This window comes from Pelophylax lessonae (assembly GCF_965119305.1).
Source record: "Pelophylax lessonae genome assembly, chromosome: 3".
Classification (NCBI taxonomy): domain Eukaryota; kingdom Metazoa; phylum Chordata; class Amphibia; order Anura; family Ranidae; genus Pelophylax; species Pelophylax lessonae.
In genome coordinates this window covers 163,883,895-163,908,948 of record NC_138770.1, presented here as the reverse complement: position 1 = coordinate 163,908,948, position 25,054 = coordinate 163,883,895, and the positions used below count along the sequence as shown (strand labels likewise).

Here is a 25,054-nt window from a genome sequence, read left to right as displayed (position 1 = left end):
CTTTCCATTGGCATCTTCAGCAGCTGGCAATGTTGGCATTATTGCAATTGCAGCTTCTGGTGCTGATTAAATCTAACAGAAACCCAACAAATATATTAGAATAGAAATATAGGCTTTGCAATGGCTTGACTTGTTTTTGAAGCTGCGAGCTTCAGAACTGCCATTATTATCTATTCTTCATACCTTTGTGCAGCATTAACCCAAGCCAAGCATGTGCATATCAGGTGTTGGTATACCCAGTAAGAAAACAGTTGTGCTGTGTCAAAAAACAGATGCATTAGTAAAGCAAGGGTAGATATAACCTTCACAAACAATTCAGCAGTGGCAGTTCCCATTTTCCCATCTTGACAGGTTCCTTTTAAGAAGGGGTGGTTTCATACAGAGAACATTGATTACGAGTAGCCCTACCTCTGCTCACTGACATTTTACAAAAACGACTTAGGTTCTGTTTCACATAATTTAAACACATGCTAATTTGTGTTTTTGAAACATTTTAGATGGTATTTGAAGTCCTCTCTTTCAGTTGAATTCAATTGGAAACTGGACCACAGTGCTATAGCATCAGATGCATCTGGTGTGAATTGAGACTATGTATATATGTGTCATCATATGCACTGAAATTGTAAGACCATGCTGCTAGATGTTAGCAGGCCTTCATGCTTGTACGGGCTTTTGATAGAAATTTTGGATACATGATCTCTTCACAGAGATTCTTCAAAGTGACCTTGTTACCAGCCACTGAAAATCATGCCTGCATAAGTTCTTCGATCCCACATATAATCTTGCTGTACAAGTACAGGTTATGTAACTACTGTTTAGGAGTGAGCAGGTTATTGCATTACCTAGCAGTATAATTTTAAATTGTAAGAAAGGACAAGTTGTCCTCATTACACTTCTTGGTGTGACTACAATCCTCATTCATATTGGCTCAGCCGAAAACATGGGTGCTTTACAGTCATTGAGGTGTCACAAACATGAAACTATCAATACTTTTGGCAGTTACAGTATTTATACACAACAGCTGAAAAATAGACATACAATTGCATGTTTGAAGAGACATGGAAGTACATCATTTTGTAAAATATGCAAAAATAAATTTTATTTGTTCACAATGGAATATGATATAAGTGTTCCCTGTTAGTTTCCAAGGCACTCTTAGTTCTCAGGGTGTTCTGTTTTCTCTCTTATCTGTGAATAAAAAGACAAATTGTAGTTAATGTTTTTATCACTATATGATGTTTGTTTAAAGCAAGTCATTAAGTATCTGCAATATCTCAAACAGCCATTTACTATATCTTGCAGGAACTTTCAGCTGCCTAAATACCAATTTTCATTTCCTAAGATAGGTGAGCTCTGGTATGAAAATATCAACCAAGTCCTGATGGTGCTTGCTTGAAAAAAAATGTGTCAATTTGGGATACCAAATAAACATGTAAACGTGAACTTGCTGGACACCCAAACCCATTAGAGTATGGCAATCCACCAATGCAGGTACTGCAGGTTGCTCACCTATACCTTTAAATCTGTCTAAAGATTCTTGTGTGTGCTTAAGGATTTATCTAAACTTGTTGAAGTTGAGCAGTTAAAATACCCAATAATCTGTTAAACAACCAAATAATTAAGCCTTATACCAAATGGATGTGGGAGTAGTAATTGATATGCAGTACAGTACAAAATACTTATGCATGTATCTTTAGCCATTTCATTTATGACTGACTGCACACCTTAGGCTGGCCATACACTAGTAGATTTTCAAAAGAACTTTTGTACAAAAACTCCCTAGGCATTCAGTGACTTGAAAATTGTTGATCAAATGTAAACTTAATTTGATTTTTTACTGCTATTTGGTTTGGTTTTGCATGAATGTATACAGTGGGTACGGAAAGTATTCAGACCCCCTTAAATTTTTCACTCTTTGTTATATTGCAGCCATTTGCTAAAATCATTTAGGTTCATTCTTCTTCCTCATGAATTTACACATAGCACCCTATACTGACAGAAAAACACAGAATTGTTGACATTGTTGCAGATTTATTAAAAAAGAAAAACTGAAATATCACATGGTCCTATGTATTCAGACCCTTTGCTGTGACACTCATATATTTAACTCAGGTGCTTTCCATTTCTTCTGATCATCCTTGAGATGGTTCTACACCTTCATTTGAGTCCAGCTGTGTTTGATTATACTGATTGGACTTGATTAGGAAAGCCACACACCTGTCTATATAAGACCTTCCAGATCACAATGCATGTCAGAGCAAATGAGAATCATGAGGTCAAAAGGAACTGCCTGAAGAGCTCAGAGACAGAATTGTGGCAAGACACAGATCTGGCCAAGGTTACAAAAAGATTTCTGCTGCACTTAAGGTTCCTAAGAGCACAGTGGCCTCCATAATCCTCAAATGGAAGACGTTTGGGACGACCAGAACCCTTCCTAGAGCTGGTCGTCCGGCCAAACTGAGCTATCGGGGGAGAAGAGCCTTGGTGAGAGAGGTAAAGAAGAACCCAAAGATCACTGTGGCTGAGCTCCAGAGATGCAGTCAGGAGATGGGAGAAAGTTGTAGAAAGTCAACCATCACTGCAGCCCTCCACCAGTCGGGGCTTTATGGCAGAGTGGCCCGACGGAAGCCTCTCCTCAGTGTAAGACACATGAAAGCCTCCATGGAGTTTACTAAAAAACACCTGAAGGACTCCAAGATGGTGAGAAATAAGATTCTCTGGTCTGATGAGACCAAAATAGAACTTTTTGGCCTTAATTCTAAGTGGTATGTGTGGAGAAAACCAGGCACTGCTCATCACCTGTCCAATACAGTCCCAACAGTGAAGCATGGTGGTGGCAGCATCATGCTGTGGGGGTGTTTTGCAGCTGCAGGGACAGGACGACTGGTTGCAATCGAGGGAAAGATGAATGCGGCCAAGTACAGGGATATCCTGGACAAAAACCTTCTCCAGAGTGCTCTGGACCTCAGACTGGGCCGAAGGTTTACCTTCCAACAAGACAATGACCCTAAGCACACAGCTAAAATAATGAAGGAGTGGCTTCACAACAACTCCGTGACTGTTCTTGAATGGCCCAGCCAGAGCCCTGACTTAAACCCAATTGAGCATCTCTGGAGAGACCTAGAAATGTCTGTCCACCAACGTTTACCATCCAACCTGACAGAACTGGAGAGGATCTGCAAGGAGGAATGGCAGAGGATCCCCAAATCCAGGTGTGAAAGACTTGTTGCATCTTTCCCAAAAAGACTCCTGGCTGTATTAGATCAAAAGGGGGCTTCTACTAAATACTGAGCAAAGGGTCTGAATACTTAGGAGCATGTGATATTTCAGTTTTGCTTTTTTAATAAATCTGCAACATTGTCAACAATTCTGTGTTTTTCTGTCAGTATGGGGTGCTTTTCTGTCAGTATGGGGTGCTATGTGTACATTCATGAGGAAGAAGAATGAACCTAAATGATTTTAGCAAATGGCTGCAATATAACAAAGAGTGAAAAATTTAAGGGGGTCTGAATACTTTCCGTACCCACTGTATGTAGCCGAGTTCTGGAGATGGGGAAGGAGATGTTTCCCTTTTTACAATCAGTTTACTTTCACTTTCTGCTGGTATGCTGAATGTTGTGTTGCACAATAGCCAGAAAAGTCTATGACCTTCTATGCAGAATGCTGAGGATCATGGGAATTGTCACCTAAAACATCAATCACAGAATGGAACTAATGGACCTTTACAATACAGTTCCCATAATACATTGGTAAAAGCTGTTCCACCACTTCCTTCCATCTCAATCTACACTGGAAACCCCTTCCTCTTTGCAGTGTGGGAGATGAGGTGTGTACATCAGTTCTGGTGCACTGAGAACATCCACAGGGTGAGTGACCAGAGACAAACCAGGGGGCATTGACAGCCGGGGCAGCGCAGCACAGAACAGGGATGGCATCTGCACCGTTGCCGCAGGGAAACCATGGCATCTTCTCACCTTTTGCTTCCCACTGCTGATTCCCTGGAGGCATTCTGTGGAGGGACTGAGCCCCCCCCCTTTCTACAATGAGAGCTCACTGCAGCATCCCCAGAACTGGTGAGAGGGCTCTTCACCCATTGCTGTTACTGCTAGCAGGGACTGAGCCACAGAGAGCAGGACATAAAGTATACCTAATCGATACTGCACCCATACTTCATTCTTTACTGCACTTATTCCAAACCTAGACTGCACCTAAACCAACCTTATACGACATTATACTGAACCTTTACCGCACCTGAACCATATCTACCTTGCACCTGTGCAGAAATACCTATACTGTACCTACAGTATACTGCATGCAGGTTAACTGGGACTGTTGGTAAGTGTACCAACACTCCTAAAGAGCCCCAATGATAGCCGGCAGAAGAACATCTCAATTGACTGCCCCTCCCCTATGAATTAATCTGCAAGTCCCCTTTGTTTGCCTGCCTCCCCTCCTCTACCATCGTCCTTTTCATTTTGAAAGTGCATACCCAGTCAGTCTAGGACTAGCATGGCCATCAGTATAGTTGCAGCACTCGGTAGATTAAACTTTACTAATGCCTTTTTACTCTTTATGCTGATCTAGATGCCAAATGTCATCTTATGCCTAGTCCTTACTGTTAATAACGTTGTATGCTAACTTGTATTAAAACCAATTTATGCTTGCCTAGTTACCAACCATATTGCGCTACTACTGGGTACTAAGTATTACTTTCGGTGATTTCCTGCAATAATGTATTTTTGTTAGAGGGGTGGAGGATTCTTGGAAAAGGTTGATGTAAAAACCAGAGGACCTATCCTAATCATCAACTCCTATGGGGGTATCTCTACATTAGTTACGCAAAATGACACTAAGATTACAAGTTGTACTGTATAATATGGTGCCTGCTTTCCAGCACATTGGGACCTGTTTAACTGAATGCAAATTAAACTAATGTTCTGTACCCAGAGTAGTCACCATTTACTGTAATTAGCTGATTTGTACATTCTTTGTTAAATTCTACAAGGAACACCTCATACAGCGCTGATAAAATTCAAAGGCCAAATGCCAGGCATGATCATGTCTTGAAGAAATACACTTAATGATTTAAAAGCATTTGTGAAAACAAAACTTGAAATGAATATTGAGAAAATGTTTATATTTACAAGCAAAAAGGAGAGAGAAAGAACACAAGAATCAAGGATAAGAAGTCTTAAACCAATAAGGGGGCAAGCCATGTTAGAAACCTATGGCGAGTGGAGACAGGAGACCAGTTAGTTAAATTTTGAAGGCTGGGCTCTGGGTCATTGTGGATCAATGCCTTTTGTATTAAAGCATATAATTATATATGATTTATATAATAAATATAATATATATGCTTTATATAATAAATAACCCAGCATGGCCTTTCTCTTCATCTTCAGGTACAACAAGTGAGGTGGTGTTACTAGATAAGCTGTGTAAATTATGCCAGGTGCTGCTTCTATGTGCATTCCAGCTTCACTGTGCAGTACTGATGTCAGCTGACAGATAAGCTGTCATGTACCCAACAAGTCAAATTTACAAAGGCAAACTGAATATGCTTTTATCTAAACCATTCCAATGTAGCTCTGGCTGTATGTTTTTCGGTCTTTTTTTCCTGAGTGTGCATAAAATAAGAACTGTCTGTTGATCCACAGTCAAACCTTCACTGGTCAGAGATACGGAGCTAGTAATACATATTTTCCTAACAGAGTGAGGATGGGGAGTTTTTCCAATGCTTGAGCCCCTGTAAGAATGGGTCCAGCACCTAATTTATCGTTGCCTTGCTGGAAGGTGAACCTTTAAACCACTCTCCATCTTTTGCAGACTCTAACAGGTTTTCTTCTAAGATGGCTCTGTATTTGGCTCCCTCCATCTTCTCATCAACTCTGACCAGCTTCCCTGTCTCTGTTGAAGAAAAGCATCCCCACAACATGATGCTGCCACCACTATGTTTCACGAGGGGATGATGTGTTCAGGGTGATGTGCAGTGTTAGTTTACCGCCACACATATTGTTTTGCTTTTAAGCCAAAAAAGTTCAATTTTGGTCTCATTTGACCAAAGCACCTTCTTCCACATCTTTGCTGTGTCCTCCACATGACTTTTCACAAACTGCAAACGGAACTTCCTATGGTTTTCTTTTAACAATGGTTTTCTTCTTGCCACTCTTCCATAAAGGGCAGATTTGTGGAATACATAACTAATAGTTGTCCTGTGGACAGATTCTCCCACCTGAGCTGTGGATCTCTGCAGCTCCTCCAGAGTTACCATGGGCCTCTTGGCTGCTTCTCTGATTAATGCTCTCCTTGCCCGACCTGCCAGTTTAGGTGGATGGCCATGTCTTGGTAGGTTTGCAGTTGTGCCATACTCTTTCCATTTTCAGATGATTGATTGAACAGTGTTCCATGAGATTTTCGAAGCTTGGGATTTTTTTTATAACCTAACACTGCTTTAAAGGTCCTCTAACAAAACCTCTGAGGGCTTCACAGAACAGCTGTATTTATACTGAGATTAAATTACACATAGGTGGACTCTATTTACTAATTAGGTGACTTCTGAAGGCAATTGGTTCCACTAGAATTTAGTTAGGGGTATCAAAGAAAAGAGGCTGAATACAAATGCAGCCACACTTTTCAGATATTTATTTGAAAACATTTTGAAAACAAATTATAATTTTCCTTCCACTTCAAATTTAAGTGCCACTTTGTGTTGGTCTATCACATAAAATCCCAATATATTACATTTACGTTTTTGGTTGTAACATGACAAAATGTGGAAAATTTCAAGGGGTATGAATACCTGTTCAAGGCACTGTACATATCAGAGAATGGATACTCTCATTTGGCTCTAAAGGGTGAAAGTTGATGCCTACATAACCATTTCCCTTGGGTTCCAGAAATAGCATTCATTAAATAGGACTCTAACATTTTTGCTTTAAGGTAGTAGGTTTTAAATGTTGGGACAATTTTCACTAGGATTTTTCCCATACTGATGTAAGCAGAAAATAAAGTCATACTGGCAAAGTTTAGTGCAGAGCCTGGAGAAATGGCAAAGCATCTTTTAAAAGAAGGCCTAGAACTTAACAATATGAAGACTGATTATATGAAAGAATACGAGAAACAAGATGGTGAATTTTTTTTTACCTTGAGGCCCAGTTCCCATAGAGCCAAGTCTTTCCAATATTTTGGAATGCTAGTAACATTTGAAATACAAGCTAGAAAATCTGCAGCAAATTGTGGTTATTTTCCACTCTTTAATACATTACAGTCCGCATCTTGTGTCCATAAAGATTACTATATATATAGAATGGCAATAAATCCAGTAGTAAGGGAAACATGGAGCCTAATAAAAAAAAAGCCAGCTGGGTATTTGAGAAAAATGTAAGAAAAATCTATGGTCCCACCAAAATCAAGCTTAAGAAATGAAAGAAGATATATTGTATATTCCTCAATAGCCACAAAGAATATAAATGCACACTGTGTGCACCAAATGCTTTTTCAAACCAAGATTGCACTCTGTAAAAGTAGCAGTGACATCATCACAATGTTGCTCATAGCACAGCTGTGGGTAGGACCCAGCAGGTCCAACAGTCTGCATGCAGAAAACTACAGGAGGGAGCAGATACTAGACCAATTATTCTGCACAAGGAGAGAGCAGCAGTTAAAGTTGCTCTTCAGTCATTTTTTTCATCTTTCCATCTATTAAATCCTCTGCCCTTGTTGTTAAAACATTTTTTTTCTGCCAATAAATACCTTAGACAGCCCACTTCCTCTTTCTTGTCTGATCATTAGGCTAGGCTAATGACATTATGCACAGCTTTCTCTCTCTCATTCTTGTGAGAGTTTGCCAGCAAGGGATGAAGGCAGAGATAACAGGAGACTGTAGAGATCCATGAGTAATCATCAAGAGAGAAGAAATATGCAGGCAAGCAGTGGTGTGATTGTGTATCTTTTTTATATATATATATGTGTGTATTTGTATATATGTGTATGTGTGTGTCTGTATATACAGTATATATATGTGTGTGCATGTGTCTGTGTGCCACTGTGTGTCTGTGTAAATCCAGGAAGTGAACAGTCAGCACCTACAGCTGCCCACAGTTAAAATGGCTACATCCAAACAGTGTAGGGAGATTTCTGCAGCATACAGTGGGTACGGAAAGTATTCAGACCCCCTTACATTTTTCACTCTTTGTTTTATTGCAGCCGTTTGCTAAAATCATTTAAGTTCATTCTTCTTCCTCATGAATGTACACATAGCACCCCATACTGACAGAAAAACACAGAATTGTTGACATTGTTGCAGATTTATTAAAAAAGAAAAACTGAAATATCACATGGTCCTAAGTATTCAGACCCTTTGCTCATTATTTAGTAGAAGCCCCCGTTTGATCTAATACAGCCAGGAGTCTTTTTGGGAAAGATGCAACAAGTCTTTCACACCTGGATTTGGGGATCCTCTGCCATTCCTCCTTGCAGATCCTCTCCAGTTCTCTCAGGTTGGATGGTAAACATTGGTGGACAGCCATTTTTAGGTCTCTCCAGAGATGCTCAATTGGGTTTAAGTCAGGGCTCTGGCTGGGCCATTCAAGAACAGTCACGGAGTTGTTGTGAAGCCACTCCTTCGTTATTTTAGCTGTGTGCTTAGGGTCATTGTCTTGTTGGAAGGTAAACCTTCGGCCCAGTCTGAGGTCCAGAGCACTCTGGAGAAGGTTTTTGTCCAGGATATCCCTGTACTTGGCCGCATTCATCTTTACCTCGATTGCAACCAGTCGTCCTGTCCCTGCAGCTGCAAAACACCCCCACAGCATGATGCTGCCACCACCATGCTTCACTGTTGGGACTGTATTGGACAGGTGATGAGCAGTGCCTGGTTTTCTCCACACATACCGCTTAGAATTAAGGCCAAAAAGTTCTATTTTGGTCTCATCAGAACAGAGAATCTTATTTCTCACCATCTTGGAGTCCTTCAGGTGTTTTTTAGCAAACTCCATGCGGGCTTTCATGTGTCTTACACTGAGGAGAGGCTTCCATCGGGCCACTCTGCCATAAAGCCCCGACTGGTGGAGGGCTGCAGTGATGGTTGACTTTCTACAACTTTCTCCCATCTCTTGACTGCATCTCTGGAGCTCAGCCACAGTGATCTTTGGGTTCTTCTTTACCTCTCTCACCAAGGCTCTTCTCCCCCGATAGCTCAGTTTGGCCGGACGGCCAGCTCTAGGAAGGGTTCTGGTCGTCCCAAACGTCTTCCATTTGAGGATTATGGAGGCCACTGTGTTCTTAGGAACCTTAAGTGCAGCAGAAATCTTTTTGTAACCTTGGCCAGATCTATGCCTTGCCACAATTCTGTCTCTGAGCTCTTCAGGCAGTTCCTTTGACCTCATGATTCTCATTTGCTCTGACATACATTGTGATCTGGAAGGTCTTATATAGACAGGTGTGTGGCTTTCCTAATCAAGTCCAATCAGTATAATCAAACACAGCTGGACTCAAATGAAGGTGTAGAACCATCTCAAGGATGATCAGAAGAAATGGAAAGCACCTGAGTTAAATATATGAGTGTCACAGCAAAGGGTCTGAATACTTAGGACCATGTGATATTTCAGTTTTTTTTTTTTTAATAAATCTGCAACAATGTCAACAATTCTGTGTTTTTCTGTCAGTATGGGGTGCTATGTGTACATTCACGAGGAAGAAGAATGAACTTAAATGATTTTAGCAAATGGCTGCAATATAACAAAGAGTGAAAAATTTAAGGGGGTCTGAATACTTTCCGTACCCACTGTATGTGGCAAGTACAGTATCACAGTACATATAAAATAATATGCAAAGTGGTTGGAGGGAAGCAGAATGGCAAAGATGTTTTTTTTTACAAATTATGTGAGCAGACTGCATTTCTTCTTTAATTTTAGGAAGCTCCCACACAGAGGCAGGCAAAGTTTCACACTGGATTATTGCGCAGATTTGGAAGAAATACACAAAGCACATCAATACGATGTAAGAATACATGCCTTTTGTATTTAAACAATATTTGCTTATGCCAGTGTTTAGCTGGTTGGGACATGTAGTAAGAGTGGATGTAAGTAGAACACCAATGAAAGCCTTTTTTGCCAAGACCAAGTGAGCATACTCACCTTTTTGCTGGTGCTCTGCCTCACAGACTGTCCACTTTGTTAACTGACGCCCAGCATTATCTAACTCCTCCTTGTGAGTTTAGACTGTCATGGACACACCCCATGTGCTCACATTGGAATGCTGCAATGAATAGTACTAACATGTCAGAACGCGAGTCCCATCCTATGCAGCTGTAAGGACAGCCTACTGTTGACATTGGAGAAGAGAAAGAGGGGTCCACTTGTTATGATCATGTGGAATTCTCCTGTAATTTAGATATGTATGCTGGAAAGTGTGGGAAAAGGGAGGGTTTTAGAGAGGGGATGTGCATTGGACTTGAAAGCAGGAGTTGGGCTGGCTTTACATTTATCGAGGCCCAAGCTGTTCTCCAGTTGATAAATGCCTATACTTCCTTAATCTATTTTGTAGCTGAACACCTCGGTAATCTTTTTGTGGCTCTTTCGTCATAAAATGATGTATGAGGCAATTTTTATAATATTAATAACCAAAGTTCTACATTCTTTTCCTAGAAATGCTGTGTGTATGTGTGGCCATCATCAGACATAATGCACATGTAATTATTCCTTTGAGTTTTTACTTCAGTTTCATTTGAGTCTGAAATGCTTGATTTGAGGAAGATTGGAAAATATAAATGAAAAAAGGAGTCAACAAATTGGTATGAAAACGTGTTCTAAAGAAGGCCAAAGCAACACAAGAATTAAAGTTTCATGGAGTATCAACATCCATAATGGCACTTCACCTACAACCGTTGTAACTAAGATGCATTCTCTGCTCAGGGTGAAAAGGCGACACTGCATATACAGTTCATTAGTACTATGGGACATTCTTAATGACAAAATTGAAGAACCCTCTGTTAAATAAACAGGCAGCAGCACCACAAACAACCAGCAAAGGATATCTTGGTGCTCTTCATAGCAGGGCTGCAAAATATAAATATGATTTTAAACATACCCTCCACCATGGCCCTGTGCAGAAAGCCAAACTAACAGTTAACAATGTATGAGTTTTATAGGTACATTCTCTGATTGGTTAAAGATTACTATTTTGACTATTTATGTAACTGGACTAGAGCAATGAACAATCAACATGAACCTGTTTTCCAGGATCACACCTTAACAAAGCAACTACAGCTATTACATTCTGCTCTGCTTTTTTGTGAGGGTGCCCTAGAGCATGTCAATAGACACATTTCCAGAATAGCACTAATCTCCATTCACAAGTGCAAAATCTTGTGGCTAATAGCCTGGACAGCTGAAGCTGCCTGTAAAAGACGCCTTACATGTATGCCTTTAAGGAAGACGTCTGTTTGGGGAGGTGCTTGACTAATTTTTTTAAGATACCGCACGAGAGAAGGCTTTACTTCCACAGAAGATACAAAAACCCCCTTCTTCAGCAAAACAGTACCTAAGTGCTCTATCCAGGCTCCAACTTCCAAGCCCAAATTTAGCCATTACTTTTATATTAAAGCCCACCAATTCTTCCCCAACGCCCTTATCCTTTTGAAGATGCACCCTCACTCCTAAGAGTGGGAGGATGTCTGCTACAGTTTGTCTTTTATTGAATCATAGACATCCCGACATGTGGGTTCAATTGGTGGCTTCAAGGGGGTACAAAATAGACTTCAAAACTTCATATCCTTCCTCACTGCTTTCTTCTTTTAAATCAACCGAAGCCTGTCAGTCAAGTTTGCTAAATGCCCTGAACCATCTCTTTTCTCAGGGATTTGTTGTACCAGTACCCCAAAAAAAACAGGTTTAAAGGATTTTATTTTAACCTGTTCACAGTATCAAAGCCCAACAAGAGTATTCATCCTATTCTGGACTTAAAATATCTCAGCAAATTCCTTTAAATTCCGGAATTTCATATGGAATCCTCAAGCTTGGTATTTGGCTCTATGAGACAAAGGAAATACATGACATCCAAAGACAATCACAGACAACCTTCTCCTGAAGTACCCATCTCCCTTCCAGTTGTTGGCAAATGTCCTTCAGATGGTCCAGACTTTCAGGTGGGGTATTATAAGAATATGCTCTCTGGCCTTATATTCACCTGAAATACTTGGGTCTGGTCCTGGACACATCCCAAGCAAAGGTTTTCCTTCCAGAAAATACTTATCTAAGAGCTCATGCTCAGGAACTGAGGTCAAAGAGACATCCGTCAAAGAGACTACCCATGAATGTTTTAGGCCTCACGGTAGCCTCCTTCAAGACTGTATCATTGCCCCAATTTCATTCAAGACATCTCCAACACAACATCTTGTTGACCTGGAACAAGCATGCTCCTTCTCTCACGCTCCTGTTCAGCCCAGTCAAGCAAGGAACTATGTCGAAGCTTTGTGGATCTCCAGCCCTGCTTTATCAGTAGGGAAGTCTTTTCTTCCTTATTGCCAGAAAGTAATAGCAGCATATGCCGGTCTTTTAGGCTGGAGAGTGTTCCAGTTCCTCACGGTCCAGGGAACATGATCACCCATGGAAGCCAGCTCTGTCTCAATATCCTCGAGTTTAGAGCAATTTGGATGGTTCTGCAACACTGGACCCCCCCCCCTTTCTATGTAGGTGCAGTCAGGGAATGCCACAGTTGTCTTACATGAAGCACTAAGGGGGTACCAGGAGCCTTACAGACTTGAAGGAAGAAAACCTTATAACCTCATGGAAGGAAATTCACTGTCCAGGGATCTGTGGTACAGCTGATCTATGCCTTCCCTTTGGTGTCAATTTTGCTTGATCTACTCACAAAGTTACAGCAAGAGAGGAAATGGTAATTCTCATTGCATCAAACTGGCCCAGAAGAACCTAGTACACAAACATACTCAGACTTTTAGCAGATGACCCATGGCCTCTTGCCAACAGGCCAGGAACTGCTGTCTCGGGACCCTCAATTCCATCCTGTTTCTCAGTCTCTGGCTTTAGCTGCATGGCAGTTGAAGCCCAGGTAAAAGATACAGGAGTCTGTTTTTACTTCTTCGCTTAAAGCAAGAAAAGCCACTTTCAGGAAGAGCTACTATTGTATCTGGAAATCCTTTTTTTACCTAGCATGAACACAGACACTATAATCCCAGAAATTACTCTGTGCCTCACATTCTGGCCTTCCTACAATCAGGTCTTGACCAGGATATGACTCTAAACACTCTAAAAGGACAGGACTCCTGGACTTTTATTCAAGAAGTATCTTGCATTAAGCTCCCATTGCCACACCCTGGACATCCTTAGGATCTCAACTTGGTTTTCTCTATCCTGCAGAAACCACCCCATCAGGGATACTTCTTTAGATGTTCTCTTCTTTAAGTAGCCTTACTGGCTTGTCAGGCATGTCTCTGAGTTGGTAGCTGCCTCTTGTAAGTAGTCGTTCCTCATACTGCACTTGTATGTACTAGATTTTTACTTATTGTTTATTCATTGTTTAATAAATTGATATTTTTTTTATAAACGTGTTATGCCTCATTTGAAGTCCAATGGGAAAATGTTCTGACTAATACTGCACAAAGACAAGGTCTTTGCCCAAGACCATCCTTTCTTCCCAAGGTGTTATCAGTCTTCCACCTCAATGAGAACACAGTCCTACAATCCTTATGCTCTGCTACAAAAGCATCTAAAAGAAATCCCTCTTTTTTGCCTGCCATAATCAGAGCCATTGATGTCTACCTCAAAGCTACAGCTTCAATCAGACAGATGGATTCACTATTTGTTCTGTTCTCAGGATCTCGCAACAAGTCAAACTGCTTCCAAGTCCTTCATAATGAGACGGATAAGAAATCAAATTGCTAGACCTTACGCTCCTTAAAGAGGTTGTAAACCCTCTCTTAGAACTTGTACCTATAGGTAAGCCTTTAATAAGGCTTATGATGTCATCGCGCCACCGGCCAATCAGGTGGCCGGAGGATGCAAACCAGGAAGCAGGACGTCCAAACACGTCGGCTGTCCTGTCGCTGAGCAGGCAGCACTGCAGGGGGTTTCGTTCTAAGGTAAGTATCATAATGAGCTAGTATGCGATGCATATTAGCTCATTATGCCTTTGTCTTACATGATTTTTTTTCTTTTTTTTGGGGGGGACAACTCTCCTCTTGCAGGTTTACGTGCCCATTCAACAAAATCAGTGGGAGTTTCCTGAGCATTTTGGCACCAAGCTTCTGTATCTCAGCTGTTTAAGGTGGATGTTCAATCTGCAGCATTTGACCACAAGGTTCTGGCTGTAGCACTCTGAAGTTGGGTCTTTTTGACCCTTGTTGTAGTTGGGCCTGTTGGCACAGTACTTTTTGCCTAGTTGTTACCCATCCTTCCTATTCAATGCTTGGGGATGTCCCTGGGTCTATGAATACTTTGCCTGTGTCCTGTACTGTACAAAAAAAAAGGAATTTATGACATGTAAATTCCATATCTTGGAGTACAGTACTGGACGCAGGCCACTCTTCTTTCCATTCCTTTGCTTACTATTTGCTTTGCTTAAAAACTAAGGATATACAGAGTGGGGTTGGGTTATATGGGAGGCTCCTAGTGGACGTATCCTTAAAAGCTTTCCAATGCCCAATCACCTGAAGGTACAAGCCTATAACCCAGGGTCTAAAAATACATTGCCTGTGTCCTGTACTTTATGGAATATGGAATTTACAGATAAGTAAAAATTCCTCTTTTTTACATTGGTGGTCAGTGTAAAGAATTCTCTTTACGTTGGTGGCCGATGGGAAGAATACCTCTTACATTGGTAGTTAGTAGGAAGAATGCTCTTTACATTGGTGGTCAAGGGGAAGAATGCTCCTTACATCGGTGGTCAGTGGGAAGAATGTTTTTGACATTGGTGATCAGTAGAAAGAATGCTTTCCAAATTGGTGGTCAGTGGGTAGAATGTATAGATGGGAGCAAGAAAAAATCACTAATGCAAGGTAATCCAATCTCACTCACCCAGCGCTGTATAACAGAAAATCATATAGCACAAAAACCTTAAAGGCTGAAGCTGCTGCTATAAAAAACAAATATAAGTAACCAGGTGTAACCGATCTAGCCTAAACAGGTTAATCTGCTAGTGTCACAGATTAACCTGTTTAGGCTAGATCGGTTACACCTGGTTACTTATAGTGGGTAGAATGTGCCTTACATTGGTGGGCAGTGGAAAGAATGTTTTTTTTTTACATTAGTGATCAGTGGAAAGAATGTTTTTTTTTTACATTAGTGATCAGTGGAAAGAATGTTTTTTTTTTTTTTTACATTAGCGGTCAGTGGAAAGAATGCTTCTTACAGTGGTGGTCAGTGGAATAAATGCCTTTTACATTGATGGTAAGTGGAAAGAATTGCTAAGAAGGTCATTGGTATCACCTATGAACCCTTAGCCACCTCTGGAGGAACCCTAGGTTTGCATGGAACTGTTGATAAGAAATGCTGCTCTAGGACAAGACAAAGCCACAAGCAGTCTGTTTACTTCCAAGTCCATTTCAAATGATGCAATACATGCATTGCAAGAAGCCAGTTAAAAAAAAAAAAAATACCTTATGCTTTCAGGACTCCTATATATTCCTCAAAAAATTCTGACATTATACTGACACTCACTGTCAGAAGAAGAACTCAAGATAAAATGCATTCAACTTATTACCAGCCCACTCTGTAAATAAACTGGTCTGAGATAGAATATAGAATACATTCTGTATAAAGAAAGGCCATTTTATATAGTGTATATACATTTCAGGTCTATTTAGCACATTCAAACCTTATGCCAATGATCAATAGTAGATTTACTGTAAGTTAGATTTAAATTTTCCTTCTACACGGTGACAGGGAATTTTTAACCTGCTAAAGTCACTGAGAAATTCCAGGGCATGTCAATGTGTAAAGCTGGAAAAGCTGATATAAGCCAACATCTAATCCAAAAATAAACTTTCTCTGCGAGCCAGAACATCAACCCAATCAATAGTGAAGCCTGGAGAATGTGGAATGTTAGTGGGGGTAGGCTAAGTAAGCATTCTTGACCTGTGGTCAACATATTAACCTATGCTTTCACATTACACTATTAAAGGTCATTTTTTCCAAAGTTCTAAAATTGTAGATACTTTGCTATACTGTCTTGCCAAACAGTTTATAGGATTACTGGCAAAAAAGATGACTATATTTTTAATAATCATGTTATATAATATGGTGGTTCTATTGGTAAATTTGCCTTGGCAAAGTAAAGTCCTGGTTTGGATTCCAGCTAAACCTATCTGTGCTTCAGTTTATATGTTATCTCTGCTTTAATGAGTTTCACCTGTGTCTTCTGTGTAACTTAGTCCAGTGGAGGAGATGAGAGGGTGAGGGAGTACTGCTTAGAGCTAAAGGCTTGCAGGTAGGGAAGGTCAGCTAATATGGAAGAGGCTCTAGGCTACCTCTAACATTTGTAGAGAAAAAAAAACATATTGCTATCATTATGGCTGAAAGTAGAAGTGGAGTAAGAAGGCAAATATTTTTTGAAAAATAGGACAAACATATATAAAATAGCAGAATATGTACAGTATGTGTAAACTGGTTCAATAGCATAATTACTCACTCCTATAAAAAAAAAGCATGCATAAAAGCATACGTTTTAGGTTGTGCGGTAATTTTAGGAAACTGGAACGTCTTATAAATTCCGCAATTTTTTTTCTGAATAAATACCTAGAATCTAGAATTTCTCCCATGGGTTTGAGAATAGTGAAAACTTGCTCCTTCTTGGACTCAGAAAATTCCAAAGAATGGAGAAACATTGCAAAATTTTGTACATCTACATGGATCAGTATACTTGCCAAACATAGATCAGCCAGGCATGAGCAACTGATCCATCAAGTACAAATATTATCCCAAAAAATAAAGACATAGCTTCTAGTGTCCCCTTGTCTTGGTTGGATATATTAAAGAGGAACGCAAAAAGACAAGAGGACGAATTTATAAAAAATAAATTAGGAACATTTAGAGGAGATCTTAACGACTGCACCCATAACAGGGTGTTCATCTGGATAGACATATTTACATCTCCTCCTCCTCCTCCCCATTCTCATTCCCATTCCCCCTCTCCTTCCTCCACCCCTTTCTGTTAAAAAACCTTTTCCACCTCGATACAGTAAAAATAATTCTCAAAAAAAAAAAAACAATCACCAAAGAAATTGGTTCAAATCTAAATATGTTTTACAACAGGTCGACCATGGGCACAAAAATACCCATACTTCATAATACACAGCCTTCATGACTGTTCAGGCCATTCAGAAAAATACAGTTTTAGGGACTCCACATGTTTCACCGTTTCAATATAATAGCTTAGATATCACTAATGCTGCACAAAGCCCAATAACGTCTCTGTCTATTACTCCCAAAGTACCAAACACGTCTACCAGTACTTTCAATATACCTATACCAGAGCATAGTAGAACAGACACCAACAGCAAAGAACATAATTCTAAGATCCCTTTGGCTACATTACTAGAAGCACCCAGACTGTGTCTCTAAAGGCCCCTGTCACCTGCATACCTGAAACACATAGTGAGACATCTCTTCTTTGCCAGTCTCCACCCAACCCTGAACAACAAACATTGTCATCAAAGTCTTTTTTATTGATAAACCCCTCTCCAGCTGTATCACTAAAAAGAAAACACATCGGAGAGGCTGCAGAGGGGGGAAGAGGAAGCAAATACAAGCTTCAACAATCCAAAGATCCAGAAACTGTAAAAATCTTTAATTTATCCACCCATGTCCTCTCCTCAACCTAAATTTCTGTATTGAGTAGAAGGCCTGTTGGTTAAGGATCTAAACAAATAAATACATCAGAAATCTTACATTAAAAAGGCTTTTTCACATAAAAAGTATGAAGAGGGAAGTCCCCAATACCACACAAGACAACACATCTTGTCAGGAAGCAGATCCTAAGGAATTTGATTTTGAGGCTGACATCATGTATCCTTTGGAGCAGCTTGACCATGATGAATCTCAAATTCATCTCAAATTATTCACCCAACATTTGCACACCTCCCCCCCCCCCCCCCGTTTTACACTCCAGCTTAATACCTAGATCAGTCTTTTATCCATTCCAAGCCAAGGGTCCCTTCTTTTCTACATTTTTTAACAGAAATTACTATACTCTAATCTTTAAAAACTATGCCAGCTACCATCCACCAATGAATCTAATCTTGGTTATCTTACATCTTAGGAACATGCAGCACTAAGATCCCTTATGCATAACAATAATGATAATTACAAAAAATGCTAATAAAGGCGGAGGTATTGTCATTCAAGATCATGCTCATTATATCAGTGAAGCAAAAAGATTACTTTCTGACTCATCCACTTATATAAAATTAGCCAAAGATCCTCTTCCAGAGTACAAAATAGATTTAAATATCATTACCCGACATACTATTAACGAGAAAATCTTGAATTTCTATCGGACACCTTACTTTTATAACATTCCAAAAATTCACAAAAATTAGACAACCCCCCCTAGAAGGCCAATAATTGCAGCAATGGATAGTATCACTTCTGGCCTATCCAAATATATTGATTGATTCCTACAACCATTAGCACAAGGGCTCCAATCCTATATCAGAGATGGAGCTCATCTATTAGAATTGTTACTCCCATAACAATGGGAAGAAAATTACATTTGGGTATCTTTGGACGTAAGTTAATTTTATACGTCCATACCTCATGACTTTTGTATTGCAGCACTTAATCACTTTTTATCTAATGACCCATATATGAGCCATGGACAAGCTGATTTCATTCTAGAATGTACTAAATTTTGCCTGACTATTTTAGCTTTGATGATCAGTTTTATTTTCAGATAAAAGAGACAGCAATGGACGCACCCTCATATGTGAATTTAGCTATGAGATTATGGGAAACAAATTATATATAGCATAACAATCCTTATCTAAGGTATCTAATATTCTATGGCAGATATATAGATGATATCCTGATCATATGGAAAAGTTACAATAATATTGTTCTTGATTTTGTCAAACCTTGTAATGACAACCCATATGGGTTGTCATTCACCTATGTTAGTGATCTACACCAACTAGCATTTCTCAATTTAGAACTGTGTCATATTGCTGATTAAATCCATGCTAAAAACTACTATAAACCAATAGCTGGTAACTTCCCAATACACTATCCAATACACTATAAAAGTTGTTATTATGGGAAATGGACTAAAAATATATCCAAGGGACAGTTTGGTCGACTCAGACGGAACTGTACAAGAACATCTGATTACCAAGAACAAAGTATTTTCCTAAAAAAAACTAAAAGACAAAGCGTACCCTGATTCTTTAATAGACCAGGCTTAAACATTCTGATTAAATGATAATCCCCCTAACAGCAAAAAAGAGGTCTTTGATCAATCAGCACGATTCATCACAAGGTTCCATCAAGATCACAGGCAAATGGAACTTATTCTGAAAAAAACATTGGCCTATACTACTTCAAGACCCTCATCTTAAGCCCCTCCTTCCTAAAAAAATCCCATGTAAAGGAAAAGAAAAGCGCTAGTCTTAAAAAGATAAAATCACTTTTTTTTTTCTTTTTACCTCCCCCTACCCTCCTCTCTCCTCTCTCCTCTTCACCCCTGGCTGTACCACACCCACTCTTGACACACATTCCTTTCCCTCCTTGAGAATGATTCCATCCTTTGGAGTTTTCCTCTACCACTCCAGGTCTTGTCCCCACCAGCCTCCCCCTTAATAACTCATGTGATGAAATGGTCTCCTTATTACCATGTGGACCACTCCTATAGTACATAACCGAGCCTCAGATCGGATGTTGGCCACGTTACTCTCTCTAAGGAACAATTTCCGATACACCACCCACAATATGTTTACATTCACTTTTCTTACCACACAGAATTGTTTGGTTATCAACCTTCTCAGCATGTGGTTTACCTATGACACTAAAACCCTCTGTCTATGTTTATTAGAAGATTTTATTATGGTTACTAGCTTATTTACTGATACATCTGTAAACTGTTTACAGCCTGTACCTTTGTTTTGATGATATTGTGTTGCAATGCACTTCTTTGGATAAAATAAAATATTTGAACAAGTAGAAAAAAAATTAAATAAATTGCACCAAGTAAACTGAAACCTAGTGTTAAGACTCCCTGTCCTAAACTTTGTCTTATACGTTTTCAAGGCATGTTTCAATGTAAAAAATCTCTCTGCAAAACATGTTCCTTTGTCCAACATGGTAAAAAACATTTTACTACTAAAGGGAAAACCTACAAGTTGGAAGATTTTTATAACTGTTCCTCTAACCACGTTGTGTATTGCCTCAATTGTCCTTGTAACCTATTTTATGTAGGACGCACTATATGGCCTCTTTGAAAAAGGTTTGGAGAGCACCAGAGATGGATGCTGAGAGATTTTGTAAGCTCTGTGAACGCAAAACATTTTGGATATATATTCCCTGGACACCCTCTCGCCTGGGGGACTCAATGAAGAACTAGAAATATCTACTATACTATGAATGCATCATTTAGTAACTTATCGTTATCATTTTTTCCTTTCTTATAGGTGACTACACCAATTTTTCTTTATATAGTGGGATATAAAAGATGGCGAGGGTGGTGGGAGGTCCCATATAGGTGTAAGTAATTATGCTTATTTTATATATGTTTGTCTTATTTTTCAAAATATGTTTGCCTTCTTACTTCACTGCTACCTTCAGCTATAATGATAGCAATATGGTTTTCACTCCCCCCCCCCCACCCCTTCCTAACTACAGTAATATTATTAGTAATATATCTACATAATCAGATATTAGGACAATAGTTTTAAATGTGCATTATCCGGGGTGGCAAACTTAATGCACAAGTTAAAAATTGTGTCATGTCCTCATGAGAATTGTTTGGAAGGGTATGTGGAAAAACATGGACTTTATAGGCACATATATAGAAAAAAATACCAGAATTTATTGATACATATTAAAATATGAGCTTTGATAGAGAGGTATACAATGTACGGTTAACAGCAAACACACACACACACATCATAGGTTGAACTGGCTGGACTGGTGTCTTTTTTCAACCTCACTAACTAGGTAACTATAATAACCCTGGTCATATGACCAATTCCCCTAAGGGGATAATGATAAATACTAGAAGCCCCTCAGGGGATATCGGCACGACCATGGTACTAAGTGGTGGTGGATCAGATGTTAGCTCAGCATGTTTCCCGAAGTCGCTTCTTCAGGAGTATTTCTCACCACTATGGGTAATAAAAAAGTTCAATCAATGTAATGAAACAAAATACAGCATAAATATTGAAACATCTGATATCTTATGACGGTAACAAAAAAGGTACCACAAACCATATTGGGCTGCCAGTACATTAAGCTAGGCAACAAATGGATAAGGCAGGCCACAAATGGGGGAGACGTGGGGACACATATGATAAAGCTGTAAGTAGTAAACTACTATAAAGTCTGAAATTGATGGTAATACTGGCGTTAAGTTTATGGATAACCCCAAGTAAATTTGAAAAAATATATTATATTCAAATAAAATCCCCCCTCTTTTTCTACCTAGGGGTAATACAATGCCCCTATACCTTAGCATGTGTTTTCAGTCTATTATGATACACCTGATATGATAATTCGCCATATCCTTATCCTGTTGGATCCATTTTCTTTGCACTGACCATCTCCTTTTACCAGCCTTCTACTATTTCAGGTATGCTATCCTCTTTTCATCATTTGAATATAATATATTTTTTCAAATTTAGAGACCGCTGCCCAAGCAGACCATCCTCAGCCTGGAAGGTAAGGGGGGTGGTAAGCAATGAAGATATGGAGGAAAAAAGAGAGCCATGTCACTAACAGGCAGCCCTCCCAGGTCATCAAGATCATCCATATCAAAACACATGGAATGATCAAGCCATGCATCCAGACATAGGTACTTAAGAAGAAGTCAGTCTAGGTCCTCCTCCCGCCACCGCCGCCCTCGTCAAGCAAGGTCATTGTCGTCTCATCACCGTTCTTCACCCTGTGGTCACCACTCCCGCCCGGGAGATAATATTGCTGGGAATGTGGGGCACCAGCACTTCCACAAAAACTTGCCTGTCACTCATGCCTGGAAGAGGGAACAAGGGAAAAGGAAGCAGATGTCTGAGAGGTGATGGATCTGATCAGGGAATCCGTCAGAGAATCAATCGTGGAGGTGTCAACTCCTGATTTAGGAAAAGCAGCTCAGAGAACTGCTGCTTAGGCCCCCCCCCCCCCCGCATCCCACAAGGATTTAGATAGCTCATTGGAGAGTGAGGATGCAGAGGGTGTTACAAGATTCGACTTCTTCCTGGTTGAACCATTTGCCAAATCAGCTAAGGAGGCGATGTGTTGGGAGGCGGAAGAAACACCTCGCAAGCTCAGAAGATATTTCCCAAACCTTAAGATGGAGCCTGAGGTTTTACCCTTAATTGACAAGCTGGATGAGCTTGTACAGGATAAATGGCAAAAGAAGGACAAGAAGATAAAACTCAAAAGTACACTGGCTAAATTGTACCCTTTGAGGGAGCCCAAGGTGAATCCATTAACTTCTGCTTCAGTCGTTGACGTATCCTTGATGCATTTAGCCAGACATGTAATACTACTGATATAGGATGCAGTTACGGAGATGTATTAGATCGTAAAATAGATCTTGACCTGAAATGTACATACACAGCAGCAGGTGGTGCCTGCAGACTGGCCCTTACAATGGCTGACGTAGGGAAGGAAGTATCCAGCTGGACATCAAACATTGAAATATCCCTAGTGGAAGGAACGGATGAAGAGAAGATAATATCATCTCTTCAGGAGCTTAGATTTGCCGGGGATTTTGTAGCAGAAGCATCTGTGGACGTGATTAGACCATCTGCGAGGGCAATGCTATCTTCAGTCCTTGATAGAAGGGCTCTATGGTTGAAGCCCTGGGCGGCGTATGCTGCATCAAAGACCAATTGGTGCATAATACCTTATGATGGTGTTAACCTATTTGGCTCCAAGCTTGATACAGCCATCTCCAAGGTGACCAGCGGCAAGTCAGGCCTGATTCCATCAATTAGGAGATGATGACCACGAGGGGGGTCAGTCTTACAGACGAAACCTTCCAGGTAAGTACAGGGAAGCAAGATCCTACAGATCAGGAAGGGAGATTAAAAGAAACTGGAAAAGAGGTCAATCTTCCTTTTTAGGGGTCCAGAAACCGAAGGCGTCCTCGGCAGGGGACCAGCAGAAGTCCTTTTGAGGGTGCGTCCTTCTAGCCTGTGTCAGTTGGAGCCAGGCTCAGGCTTTATGCACAGGTATGGGAGGACCACGTAGCAGATTCCTGGGTAGTTTCCACCATTTTGATGGGTCATCTGTGGCGGTTCAAGGGGAACTTCCCAAGCAACCATTTTCAAGTGACCAGATTTCCTGCAGACCTGGGGAAGAAAAAAATTCTAACCAAATACGTCTTGCAGCTACTTCAGAATCGGGCAATAACCGAGATTCTATTCTCTCAATGAGGGAAGGGGTTCTATTCCTCCTTGTTCCTGGTAAAAAATAAAACTGGGGACCTTCAACCAGTATTAGATCTGAGGGTTCTCAACAGAAGAATACATTTTGAACCCTTCAAGATGGAAAGTCTTCAGTCTATCCTGCTTGCAATAAATCTAGGAGACTGGATGCTGTTCATAGATTTATCAGATTCATATCTTCACATGCCCATTTATCCAGCTTTCCAAAAATACCTCAGCTTTGCCATCAATCACTAACATTTTCAGTTTCTAAGCCTGTCCTTCGGCATATCCACAGCTCCCAGAACTTTTACAAAAATCTTACTGCCAGTAATTGCACTCTTGCGAGAAAGGGGACTGAGAGTCCATCAATATCTGGACAACATACTCCTCCTGGCCAGCAACAAGAGTACCCTTCTTTAACATTGGAAGTTGTTGATTTACACTCTCCAATACTTCGGGTGGCTGATAAATTAGGAGAAGAGCAGCCTACGCCCTACTCAGAGGATGGTCTTCCTGGGTGCTCTGCTGGACACCCAAGCCAACGTAGTGCAGCTGCCGCAGGAAAAAGTGGGCCCACTAGTCCACAAAGTGAAACGGGCTCTGGGGGCAACTTCCTTGCCTGCCAGGACTTGCCTCAGCCTTTTGGTTTAGATGACTGCTACATTTCCAATGATTCCGTAGGCTCAGTGGCACACAAGAGCACTCCAGAATGTATTTCTCACACAGTGGGATGGTGGACAATGTATCAATCCATTATCATCCCCAACAAGGTGAAACAATTACTGGAGTGGTGGACTCAGGTCCGCAACTTGATGAAGCATCGTCTGATTGTTTCAGTGCAACCAGAGGTAGTTACATCATATGCCAGTCTGGAAGGCTGGGGGCACATTTCCAGGATCAGGCAGCCCAGGGACGCTGGGCATTCAGAGCCCAGGGGCTAGTTTCAAATTGTCTTGGAGCTCAGAGCAGCTTTCCAAGCCCTGCTAACCTTTGGCTCTTCATTGAAAGGGAAGAGCGTACTCCTGCGTCTGGACAACAGAGTCACAGTAGCGCATATCCAGAGGCAGGGGGGTACTGGGAGTCCCACGCTACTGGAGGAGGTCCCGCCTATCCTGAACTGGGCCCAAATACATCTGGCAGATCTAAGATCAGTTTATGTGCCAGCTACGGAGAATCATTTAGCCGATTCTCTGAGCCAGAATTTCTTGTCAAACAACGAGTGGGCGGCTACTCCGGCAAACACCAATGCCAAATATTCCTAGCGAGAGTGCCATACCCCTTGGCGGAGGGAGTAGACTGCCTTTACCACCCATGGAGGTTCAGCCTGGGATACATATTTCCCCCAATACCGCTAATCTTCTGGCCAGGCTTAGAGGATCCACAAACATTGTGATAGCGGTAATTCCATTCTGCCCATTGAGGCCATGGTTCACGACCCTACTGCAGCTCAGCATGGAGGATCCC

General features: G+C 40.7%; 1 protein-coding gene across 3 annotated transcripts in view; it reads right to left on the bottom strand.

Moving 5' to 3' along the window:
* Window positions 1-811: 811 nt before the first annotated feature.
* ALKAL2 (ALK and LTK ligand 2) overlaps window positions 812-25,054 on the bottom strand; it is a 135,616-nt gene continuing 111,373 nt past the window's right edge. For 2 of the 3 annotated variants that reach the window (XM_082251300.1, XM_082251301.1), the window contains one exon: window positions 812-1,188. The gene's annotated coding sequence lies outside the window, so the exon portion shown is untranslated. Of the gene's footprint in view, window positions 1,189-15,671; window positions 15,764-25,054 lie in introns of all 3 variants that reach the window. The other variant, XR_014225043.1, reaches the window with a different exon arrangement.